The sequence below is a fragment of the Canis lupus genome, chromosome 1 (assembly GCF_048164855.1).
Source record: "Canis lupus baileyi chromosome 1, mCanLup2.hap1, whole genome shotgun sequence".
Classification (NCBI taxonomy): domain Eukaryota; kingdom Metazoa; phylum Chordata; class Mammalia; order Carnivora; family Canidae; genus Canis; species Canis lupus.
The window spans coordinates 74,528,941-74,541,218 of NC_132838.1; the positions used below are offsets into that span (position 1 = coordinate 74,528,941).

Consider the following 12,278-nt stretch of genomic DNA (forward strand, 5'->3'; position numbering starts at 1 on the left):
TTAAAATAAGTAAATGTGTTTACTTAAAAATTTGCAGTCCTAAAACCAAAAATTTGATGATCAAAGATCAGGAATGGCAGGGTAGGCAGGAGGCAGAAAGAAATGCTGGAAATAGAAAAGATATGTTAGATAAGAATAAAAAATATTTAAAAAGAGGATATTGGCCTCGATGATCCTTAAGGTCCCAACATTAGGATTCTCTGACATGGGGGATAAAAGTCTCCTCAAGTCTCAACTCCATGTTTTCCTCTTTCCCTACTGAGTCAAGGCTAGACCACTGAAACCCAGCTTGACCAAAATACTAGGGCTTCACTCGTCATTGATGTAGGTAACCTGCCTTTCCAGGAATGGCAAAGACTGATCGCTGTCCCTAAAGATCTGTCTTCTTCCTTTCCTTTTTAGGAACAGTGCCCACGGTTGTTAGCTGGGCACATGGCAACCCAGTGAACGAGCCTCTGTTTCCCAGCTACCTTGCACCTGGGTGTGGATGGGTGCCTAAGTTCTGGCCAAGGAATGTAATTGGAAATGTCATAGGGAACTTCTAAGAGGTGTCCTTAAAGGGAAGGAGCAGGCACTACTTTTTCTCCTGTCATCTGGGAGGAACGTGGAAGTGACAGCTTCAGCAGAAACACGTGTCTTAGGCCTTGGGAATGAGGGTCCCATCTGGCGGCAGTGGGGCCTGGATCTCTGCTGACTTGGCAGACCTGCCACTTCAGCCCAAGACTGTCCACTTAGAGACTTACTCTGTGAGGGATTCAAACTTGGGGAGTTTAAGCCACTATTATTTAGGTTTATTGTCACTGGCAGCTGAGCCTCATCCTAAAATGATGTGCAAAGAAAAGCTCTCTTCCTGGGTTTGAGGTTTGAGTCCCCTAGAGTGCAACCTGACAGGGAACAAAGATCTTCCCAGGTCCTTCCATCTGGTGATTACCCTTGTACTTCCCCCTGGATCATTAGATTCTCTGTTGAGATCAGTGTTTGTCAACTGCGGAGGGTGGGGTGGGGTGGGGTGGGCACTATTGGCACTGGGGGCAGGAGCATGTTTTGTTTCACAGGATACTTAAATAAATAAAGGTCAACAGTAGAGCCTTCCTCCACCCTCATGAGCCATTGTTAAAAAACAGAAGTCTCTTATACAGCAATATTGTATTATATTCCTCAAACTTGCCAAGAGACCAGAACTTTATTATTTTAACCACTAAAAAGAAATGATAATCATGTAACCAGGTAGGGGTGCTGACATTGCTACAATGGCAGTCATATTACAATATAGTATTGAATTAATATCTTGTACGCCTGAAACCTATACAGTGTTATAGGTCAGTTTAAAAAAAAAGTCTCCTCTCATTTCCAGATGCTCCCTGGGTTCACCATACCCTCAGCTGAGAATCGCTACTCTGGACTCAGGAGACTGACCCTCTGCTGGCTCCCTTTAGAAGTTCTTTCTCCAGGCACCGGGCCAGCTCTGTCCATAGAGGGTGTAACTCCTGACCTCAGGGCTGTGACTTTAAGCCTCACGATGGGTGCAGAGATTACTTAAAAATAAAAAAATCTTGGGGCATCTGGATGGCTCAGTCAGTTAAGCATCTGACTTTGGCTCAGGTCATGACCTCGGGGTCTGAGGGTCAGTGCCCCCATTGGGTTCCCTGCTCTTGGGGAATCTGCTTGTCCCTCTGCCTCTGCCCCTCCCCTGACTCAACATGAGTCCCTCTCTCTCAAATAAATAAATAAATAAATAAATAAATAAATAAAATATTTTAAAAATTAAATAAAAAATAATAAATCTTACGAGGCATCTGGGTGGTTCTGTGGATTGAGCATCTGACTTTTTTTTTTTTTTTTAAGATTTTCATGAGAGACACAGAGAGAGAGAGGCAGAGACACAGGCAGAGGGAGAAGCAAGCTCTATGTAGAGAGCCTGATGCGGGACTCAATCCCAGGACCCCAGTATCATGCCCTGAGCTAAAGGCGGGCACTTAACTGCTGAGCACCCAGGCGTCCCAAGCATCTAACTCTTGATTTCAGCTCAGGGTCATAGGATTGCCCCATGTTGGGCTCCACACTCAGTGGGAAGTCTGCCTGAGATTCCCTCTTCCCCTCCACTCTCACGCTCAAATAAATACATAAGTCTTTAAAAATAAAAACAAAATAAATCTTTAAAAAAAAGTCCTTTCTCATGACCAAGCAAGGGCATGACCCATCCAGTACCCACCAGGTGTGGCCTCACTGTGTCACTCTAGGTGGACACAGTGGTTCTTTACTCAGGTTGTTGGAAGGTCTTGCTGGGTGTGGGGAACTTGCCAGACTCAGCAAGAGAGTAAGTCAGTGGGAACATGAGCTAGGAGAGGGCCAGAGGCACGGGCTCTACCCCACAGCACTTAGGTACATACTTGAATGAAAAAAAAGAATACACGTCCGAACAAAGGACAGAAGCCACCGAAATACAGCTGACATTTCAAACTGTGTTTTCAGGAAATAGCCTCTTTTCCAACATTGGAAAATCAGCTCTAGTGGAAAAGCCATGAGTCAGGGAGCTGATGTTCCTGAGTGTTCAAGTATTCTTAATATCGCTGCCAAGTTAAACTGAATCTGTCATTCTGCAGTCGTAAGTCTCAAGGTCAAAGCACTAACCCACTTCTGAAGCCTTTTCTGGGGAGGCCGAGGGAGCATATTTTGAGAACAAGAGAGATGCAAACGTCACTCAAGCCGACGAATCACCTTTTCTAGAACAACTTCATTTTTGGAACAAAATACAGACACACCTTCCCTACTCACCCTGGGCTAGGTAGGGTAGGATCGTGTAGACACAGAAGCTCATGTCGCCGGGTTGGTCCCTGGATTTCAGGATGTCCTCAGCTTGGCCTTTTTCTCCATCAGCCCAGGGAAGCTGACAGGCCCCTCACGCCCCCACCTTGGCCTCTCCAGCTGGTTCCTTCACGTCCTTTGCCACTGGACCATCCCTGACACACATGACACACCCGCCAGAGACAACTGTGAAAGAAGCTCAGCAAGGCTTTGGTTTTAAAGGCAGTTGTAGAGCTCACGATACACAAAGGCACCCTTTTTACTGCTTTGCTCAGTGGTAGGAGGCCTTTAAAATCTGACAGTACTTCTTTCTCAACCTCAAAACATGTCAAGGTTCACTGTTTTAAAACTCCAGTTAATACAGGACATTGAATACAGTTGTCTGAATGTCTAAAATTAGAAGTATCTACTTTAGAAAGATTATTCTTACCATATTCTGTACTATAACAACCTGGCTTTTCAATGGTTTCAGATAATCAATTTAAAAAACTTCTTCCAACATAGGATTGCCCTACTTAGCAAAGGACAAAAACCAAAACACCAGGATGCCCAGTTAAATCTGAATTTCAGATAAATAACAATCTTTCTTTCTTTTTCTTTCTTTCTTTCTTTCTTTCTTTCTTTCTTTCTTTCTTTCTTTCTTTCTTTCTTTCTTTCTTTCTTTTTCTTCCTTCCTTCCTTCCTTCCTTCCTTCCTTTCTTTCTTTCTTTCTTTCTTTCTTTCTTTCTTTCTTTCTTTCTTTCTTTCTTTCTTTTTTCTTAGTATCTGACCCATGCAATATTTGGAACATATTTACACTAAAAACTTATTTGTTGTTTATCTGAAGCTCACATGTAAGTGACAACCCTATACATAACAAAAGGACTATGAGTCAGAATTCTTTGTGACAGAAATCCAGTGCCAACTGGCTTGAGTAAAATGGGAAATTAATTGGCTAATATAATTGACAATCCAGGCTAGATTTGATTTCAGGTATAGCTGGATCCAGAAGATGAAATGACATCATCAATACTAGGCGTTTCTCTGTCTTTCTCAGCCTGTCACTGAGACCCAAAGCAGCTGTAGGATTATATTCTCCCAGGATGGGCTGCCTTCATGGAAAAAAGAGCCTCTGCTCTCCAGTACCTGCAGTGAAGGTGCCATATGGAGCTTCATTCCACTCATTGGGTCATGTGCCTGTGACCCAATCACTATAGACTCCAGGATGTATTAGTCTCCTGTGGCTGCCACTTGGGAATCATCAAAACTAGATGGCTCAAAGCAGCAAAAGTTTTATTCTCTCATGGTAGTAGGGGTAGGGCTGGGCTGTCTCCAAAGGCTCTAGGAGACAATCTGTGGCTTGCCTCTTCCCGTTCTTCCTCCAGGCCTTCCTTGGCTTGTGTCCCCATCTATATGGGCTCTGCTGCTGTGATCACATGGCATCTCCCCTGTCTGTCTAAAATCCACTCCACCATTCTCTTACAAGGGCCCTTATGATTGCATTTCTGACCCACCTGGATCGCCCAAAATAAGTGCCTCAAGATCTTTGGTTTAATCACATCTTTTGCCCTATAAGAGTAATGTTCACAGGTTTGGGGATAGGACATGGAAATAGCTTCTTTTTTTTTTTTTTTCTTTTTAACCATTCAGCTCGCTACAGACATTGAAGATTGAAAAGTCAGGGAGGGATGACTTGAAAACATAGTGATGCTGGTAACTGAAGAAGGGAAAAAAGAATTCTGGGGAGGAAGCAGAAGATGTCTGTGACAAAGACTGTGTATTCTATTCCCTTCCACTGCTATCAGGTATTTAGTATTTAGAGCATGTCCACACTGCACTGCGCTCTGTGCCACCCACAGGAGCTCCAATCCAGTCTGAATTGTTCATCCATGCAAGTGTTGGGGAGGATACTGAGCCTCCCCTTCCTTTGGGAACTTTGCACACTTTACTTTGTGGCACAATGTGGTGGGTGCTTTGATGACTGGGGCTTTTGAGCGGAATTATAAGAAGGGAGCTAGGGAGGGAAGCTTCTAGGCAGGATAGGCGAGCAAAGCCGGGCTGTGGGGGGCACTGAGTAGTGACTGGTTGTGGTTTGAGGAAACTTGGACAGATAACCTAGAATGGCAAGGTAAGATTCCATGTCGGCAAGGAAAACCACTAAAAGTTTTGGGAGTGGGGGCGGGGTGATATGACCTGACTGGTATCTGGGGAAGATTATGCTGCTGTATGGAATTTTGTTTAGTCTAAGGTTGACTCATGAACCCTTGGCAACAGGGCTGCACTTCTAGCTTACCCTCCCATCTACGATGGTTCCCCAATACCAGCTAATCCTCTTGTTGTTCTGTGTCATACTTTTTGCCTTCTACGTCTGTCATCATGCTGGAGTATTTCTCCTTCATGTTTCTGTCTTTATAAAAATATACACACTTCTGGTTCCCACAGCACACACAGCTTCCTTGGCATCAAGTTTCTGAAATGCAGAGCAGCCAGTGGAAACCAACAACAGAAAGTAATTTCTGGAAAGCTCTAGAGGGCAGCTTTCTACCAAGTTCTACTGGCACCACAGCAACTTCTCTGCCATTCAGGAAGCCATGGCCATGCTCTGTCCTGTGAGGTCTCGGTCTCCTTCCTTTCGAGTAGGTGGATAGATGGGGAGCTCTTACCTGGATGATCTATCTCTGCCCTAAAGGGTAGTGCCTGCCCCGTATATCTACTATTCTTACATTTTTTTTTAGAGTTCTCTTTGCATCTTACCAGCCAGACCCTCATTAGTCCAATACCCTGCTATAATTAGCAATTTTTTAATATTCAACTTTCCCTGTTCAACTTACTGTTTTTTGAACACTGTTTTCCCAGATTGATACGCCATCCTTCTAGACCTGGACTGTCCAGTGTAGCAGCCCCTAGACTCATGTGGCTATTGGGTACCTGAGATGTGGTTGGTGCCACGGAAGAACTGAATTCTTTTTTAAGATTTTATTTATTTATTTTAGAGACATAGAAAGAGGGAGAGAAAGCAAGAGCCCACAAACATGCGAAAGAGGGGATGATGGGGAGAGAGTCTCAAGCAGAACCCATGCTGAGCTCAAGCTCCATGCAGGGCTCAGTCTCAGGACCCTGAGATCATGACCTGAGCTGAAACCAAGAGATGAACCCTTAACTGACTGAGCCACTCAGGCTCCCCAAAAACTGGATTTTTAATTTAATTTTATTTAGATTAAAAAACTAAAACAGTGTAATTTTTTCCATTAAATACTTTATTACATGTAAAATGTCTCATTAGCATTTTATTAATTACGTGTTTATATGATAATACATTGGATATAGTGGGTTAGATAAAATGCATTAAAGTTATTTTCACTTGTTATCTTCTTTTTTTAATGCAGCTACCAGGAAATTGAAAATTATACATGTGGCAGGGTACCTGTCAGGCTCAGTCAGAAGGGCATGCAACTCTTGATCTCTGGGTTGTGAGTTCGAACCCCACATTGGATGTAGAGACTACTTAAATAAAAATAATAAAAATAATAAAGCTATATATGTGGCTTAATTCTATTTCTATAGTATAGCCCCACTCTACATCTACTTTCTGTATAGTCTCTCCTGATTTTCCAAGACAGATATGATTTCTCCCTCCCTCTTGCCCTTTGAATTTCTTTGGATATTTGCTAGTTTTTAAAAATTCTTTTTAATTTTAATTTTATTTTTTTATTTTATTCTGTTTTATTTATTTATTTATTTATTTATTTATTTATTTATTTATTTATTTATTTATTTTGCTGGCCAGCATTCTGTCTCTTCTTTTTATAGGGGTCTCAATCTCGTTTGTGGAGGATAATGTCCCAGAGCATGTAGCCTTGCTGAGAATTAGTGGCCCCATCCCGGTGCAGAAAACAGCTGGGTGTCCCTGTTAGCCTGGGGAGGATGGGCTCCAAATCAAACACCTCCCATGAGAAGCCCCCTCCGGACACGATGTATCTTGAGCAAGTATTCCAAGGACATGGGGTCAGTTGGGGTCCCATTTCTTAAAGATGCAGCAGTGCGGCACACCCTTTTTCTGCTGTGTCACTTTTGCAGTGATTTCTGCAGCCTCCAGGGTTTCCAAATTGATTGGAAATTGATCAATATGATTTCATTGATTCTCACCATTGATTCTGTAAGACCCTGACATTGGTCCAATTAATTTCCCTTTTCCAGAAGATTGATAGAGGCTGTTGCTGTTATTTGCAACCAGGAACTCTGGTACTGCACTGATGTATTACATGTAGGTCAGCAAATTCTAGGCCATGGGCACAGTTTTAGAATTAAAGGTAAACTGAAGGGTCAGGTTTTGGGATGCACAGGAACCAGCCCTACAGAATGATGTGCCAAGAAAGATGGGTGCTACCATTGAGATAGGCGCATATCAGTATTTTTCAGTCCTCGGGTCACCACTTTGTTCATTCCAGGAACACAGTAACGGACCAGCTGAGGTTAGGGCCTGTGGTAGGCAGAATGATGCCCGACCCCCCCAAAGATGTCCATGTCTTCATCCCTGGAGTCTGTTAATATGACCTTACTTTGCAAAAGGGATTTTACAGATGTGATTAAGTTAAAGGCCTTGAGGTGGAAAGATCATCTTGCATTATTTGGGTGAGACCAGTATAATCATGAGGATCCTAAGAAGTGAGGCAATTTTCCCAACTGGATCTGAGAGATGTGACTATGGAAGTAGGATTAGAAAGATGTTACTAATAGTGAGATTGCTGGTTTTGAAGATGCAGACAGAGGGACCCTAGCCAAGGGATGCAGGGAGGCTTTAGGAGCAATAAAAGGCAAGAAAGGGATCTTCTCCAGAGTCTCCAGAAAGGAATGCAGGCCTGCTGGCACCTTGGTGAAAGTTTTGACCTACAGAGCTGTAAGATCTTAAATTTGTGTTGGTTTAAGTTGAATGATTAGTTAGGGCAGCAAATAGAAAACTATTATAAGGTCCATCCCTTGAGCTGGAGAGGACATTGCTTTGATTAACAATCTACCAAGGCTCTATCCCTTGGAGATGGGGGAGATTCCTGTATGAAAACAGTGTACTACTGTTGCCTACTGGCAAGTGAGGAAAAAGATGCTGCACTTGATCTTACCCCAAAAGCCAAGAAGCGATGGGAGAGGATGTTGAACAGGCAAAACATGGATGCCCACTGCAACAACTACCACAGCCCCTTGCACATTGGTTAACCAAAATCTACCCAATTGAATTTTTAGGGCTGGCAATTGATTAGTTTAAATATTTGGGGTGAGAAGCCCCGGAGAAATTGAAAAGAACTTTATAAAGAATGCAAATCCAATATTTATACGTATATATTGCTGCATCTTTATGATGCCAAATTTTGGGGCGCCTGAGTGGCTCAGTCAGTTGAGTGACCAACTGTTGGTGTTAGCTCAGGTCATGACCAGGTCCTGAGATCTATCCCCCAGTTGGGCTCCATGCTCAGCAGTAAATCTGCTTGAGATTCTCTCTCTCTCCCTCTCCCTTTGCTCCTCCCACCACTCACAGGCACAAGCTCTCTCTCTCTCTTAAATAAATAAATAAATAAATAAATAACTATCTTTTTTTTAATGCCAAATTTCATCATAAGGAATCTCATGAAATTTGAAAAAGACTGCTTCCCCCTCAGCAAAGGTGTACTGATTCAAATAGCTGCCCTAGCACCTAAACATGTGGACCTGTTTCATAAAGTGTTTAAAAAACTTGGGCTGGGTGTGCCGGGGTGACTCAGTCAGTTAAGCATCCAACTCATGATATCTGCTCAGGTCTTGATCTCAGGGTCATGAGTTCAAGTCCCACCATGGTTTCTACACTGGGTGTGAAGCCTACTTAAAAAAAAAAAAAAAAAGAATCATGGGTTTAACTATGGCAAACAGTATAGACGATCCTCCAAAATTAAAAATAAAACTACCATATAATCCAGCAATTCCACTTCTGGGTATTTATTCAAAGGAAATAAAAACATTAAGTCAGAAAGATATATGTACCCCCATATTCACAGCAGCATTATTTACAATAGCCATGATATGGAAACAACTTAAGTGTCCATCAATGGATAAATGGATAAAGATGTGGTACACACACACACACACACACACACACACACACACTAGAATATTATTTAGCCATAAGAAGACAGGAAATCCTATCATTTGTGACAACATGGATGGGCCTGGAGGGCATGCTGCTAAGTGCTAAGACGAATTCTGCTAAGTCAAACAAAGACGAATACTATACGATTTCACTTATATATGGAATCTTAAAAAAAAAAAAATCATAGTGAAAAAAGATCAGACTTGTGGTCACCAGAGGTGGTAGGGCCAGCAGTGGGGAGTTAGAAAAAAGTCAAAAGGTACAAACTTCCAGTTGTAAGATAAGTATCAAGGGATGTTCAAGGGATGTGCTGTACAGTGTGATGACTCGTGCTAAGGCTGCTGTAAGATATGTAAGAAAGTGGTTAGGAGAGTAAATCATAAGCCTTCTCATCACAAGGAGAAATTTTTTCTTCCTCTTTAACAATCTGTATCTTTAGGAGAAGATGAATGCTAGCTGAACCCACCATCGTAGTCATTTTACAATATATATAATTAAAGCATCATGCTGGACACCTTAAACTCATACAGCAAGATACGTCAGTTATTTCTCAATAAAACTGGGGGGAAAATCACTGGCTTAGTCACTGATTAGTTGTTGATAAATGAGGGATTCAGTGGAACCCTGCTTACAGGCAAATGAGGTAGAAGGTACGGCCCCCCAGCCTAAGAAGGCAAAACATGATGAGGGGAGGCAGAAGGAGCAATTTATTGTACCTATCCAAAAATACTGACTGTGGTCACTTAAGGTCACTGGACGATTAGAAAGAAGTGATACAAGTCATTGGAAAAGCCAGGGCTGACGGCCAACACACCCCCTAGCTCCTGTATTCTTGATCCCGACCGGCAACAGTCTAACAGCAGGTCACAAAAATTATCATTTTGGGCTATAGGAGAATATTACTCTAAATTCAATTAGGAGGTTTTGGCTCATAAAGAATCCTTTTCCTGAATTTAAGGAGACCATGCTCAGGTGCCAGGTCTCCTTTCTCAAGGTGAGTCTTTGTTCTGGTTGAAAACCATTTTGGCTGTGAGCATTCCTAAGGGAGTTTGTGTACTTATTGTTGTTGTTTTGTGATTGGGATTTGGGAAGGGCGAGAAGAGGTTCCTTTCCCAGAGACCAGAGCTAGATAGGTTCAAGAAGACATAAATCTAGAATTATTCCTAGTGCTGGCCATATGTTAGAATTAGCTGGAAAGCTTTATAATAAAAATACCCACGTTTGGGCTTAGAACTCTGGAGGTTGGGACCCTGGCATCCAAATCCTCCAAAAGCTCCCAGATAATTTGGCCAGTGCTGTCAGGGTTCAGAGCCCCCGTTTTAGAATTTTCTAGTAGGGATACCGCGTAGGTCATTAGCTTTGCCGCGTCCTCTCAGGGAGCTGTGGCCTAAGGTGCTATTCAAACCTCAGCGCGCTCGGGGCGCTGTTTAGAATTCAGACTCCCAGGCGACATCCTTAGAGCCTACTAGAAGACCACACTTGGCAGCGTCCAGGAATCTTCATTTTATCCACAAGTAGATCGGAGGGTCACGGTCCGAAAAATTAAACTTTGAGGGGTAACGGTCGTGGGGAGATTAGGAACCGGGTAGGGTTGGTGCAGAAAAAAGATTTGTGAGGACTGACCCCCCCCCTAAATTCCTGTTATTCGTTGGCCCTTTACCCTGGGCGGTTTGGGGCCTGGACCACTGAAGGTCTGTGAGTGTGCCAAGGTGGGTGGCGCTGGATATAGTTGGCCCCACATTCCAGAAAGTTCCCTCTGGACGGGGTGGGGGTGAGGCGAGGGGTCGCCCCTCTTCTCCCAGCCCCTTTGCTCCGCGCCGCCGCCCCCCTTCCGGCCCCTTCTTGGGAAGCGCGGGGCCGCTCGGCCGCTGCCCGGGAGCCACGTCCCGAGGGGGGCGGGGAGGGGGCCGTGGGGAGGGGGCGCGCGGGGAGGGGGCGCGCGGGGAGGGGGGCGGCCGGGGAGGGGGCCGTGGGGAGGGGGCGCGCGGGGAGGGGGCGCGCGGGGAGGGGGGCGGCCGAGGAGAAGGCGCGCGGGGAGGGGAGGGGGCGCGCGGGGAGGGGGCCGCGGGGAGGGGGGCGGCCGGGGAGGGGGCGCGCGGGGAGGGGAGGGGGCGCGCGGGGACGGGGCCGCGGGGAGGAGGCGCGCGGGGGGGGCGCGGGGGGGGGCCGCGGGGAGGGAGCGCGCGGGGAGGGGCGCGCGGGGAAGGGGGGCGGCCGGGGGGGGGCGCGCGGGGAGGGGGCCGCGGGGAGGGGAGGGGGCCGTGGGGAGGGAGCGCGCGGGGAGGGGCGCGCGGGGAAGGGGGGCGGCCGGGGGGGGGCGCGCGGGGAGGGGGCCGCGGGGAGGGAGCGCGCGGGGAGGGGCGCGCGGGGAGGGGGCGCGCGGGGAGGGGGCCGCGGGGAGGGGAGGGGGCGCGCGGGGAGGGGGCCGCGGGGAGGGGAGGGGGCGCGCGGGGACGGGGCCGCGGGGAGGAGGCGCGCGGGGGGGGGCGCGGGGAGGGCCGCACGGGGAGGGGGCGCGCGGGGGGGGGGCCGAGGGGGGGCGCGCGGGGAGGGAGGCGCGCGGGGAGGGGCGCGCGGGGGGGGCCGAGGGGGGCGCGCGGGGAGGGGGGGCGGCCGAGGAGGGGCTCGCGGGGAGGGGACCGCGGGGAGGGGGGCGGCCGAGGAGGGGGCGCGCGGGGAGGGGCGCGCGGGGAGGGGGCGCGCGGGGGGGGGCCGAGGGGGGGCGCGCGGGGAGAGGGGCGCGCGGGGAGGGGGCGCGCGGGGAGGGGGGGCGGCCGAGGAGGGGCTCGCGGGGAGGGGACCGCGGGGAGGGGGGCGGCCGAGGAGGGGGCGCGCGGGGAGGGGGGCGTGCAGGCGGGCGCGGCCCCGGCCTCGCCTCCCGGCGCTCGCGGCGCCACCTCCTCCCCACGCCGCCGGCGCGGACCGGGGGCGGGGACTCGCGGCTGCGGAGGCCGAGACGCGGCGGTGCTGGGCGCGGCGCGGGGCGGACGGGAGCGCGAGGCCGGCGGCGGGCGGCCTGGGAGCGGGTCCTGCGGCGCCGAGCGGCTCGAGCCGCGGCCGGAGGTGAGTGCGCGGCGCCCGGCCGCCTCCCCGCTCCTCCGCCCGCGCCGCCGCGGGTGTCCGGAGCCCGCGAGCCCGAGCCGCCCCGGCGCCGCCTGCCCCCCGGCCCCCGGCCCCCGGCCCCCGGCCCCGGCCGCCGCGAGGGCAGCGCGTGTGCTCCGGGCCGGGGCCGCCGGTCGGGGCCGCGCGCGGCCTTGCTGTTCTGTTCTCCGCTGTGGCGCGGCGCCCGGGGTGGAGGCGGGCGGCCCCGAAGCGGCGCTCGTCCCCGGCGCCGGGGGAGGCGCGGCCGCGTGGGCAGGTGACCCGGGCCGCGAGCCGG

At 49.0% G+C, this 12,278-nt stretch overlaps 1 protein-coding gene across 3 annotated transcripts in view; it reads left to right on the forward strand.

Moving 5' to 3' along the window:
* The first annotated feature begins 10,329 nt into the window (after window positions 1-10,329).
* The window catches only part of GOLM1 (golgi membrane protein 1), a 70,454-nt gene continuing 68,505 nt past the window's right edge, over window positions 10,330-12,278 (forward strand). Inside the window, exon 1 of one of the 3 annotated variants that reach the window (XM_072835707.1) lies at window positions 10,330-10,431. The gene's annotated coding sequence lies outside the window, so the exon portion shown is untranslated. Of the gene's footprint in view, window positions 10,432-11,853; window positions 11,963-12,278 lie in introns of those variants that run through there. The other 2 variants (XM_072835649.1, XM_072835665.1) reach the window with 2 other exon arrangements.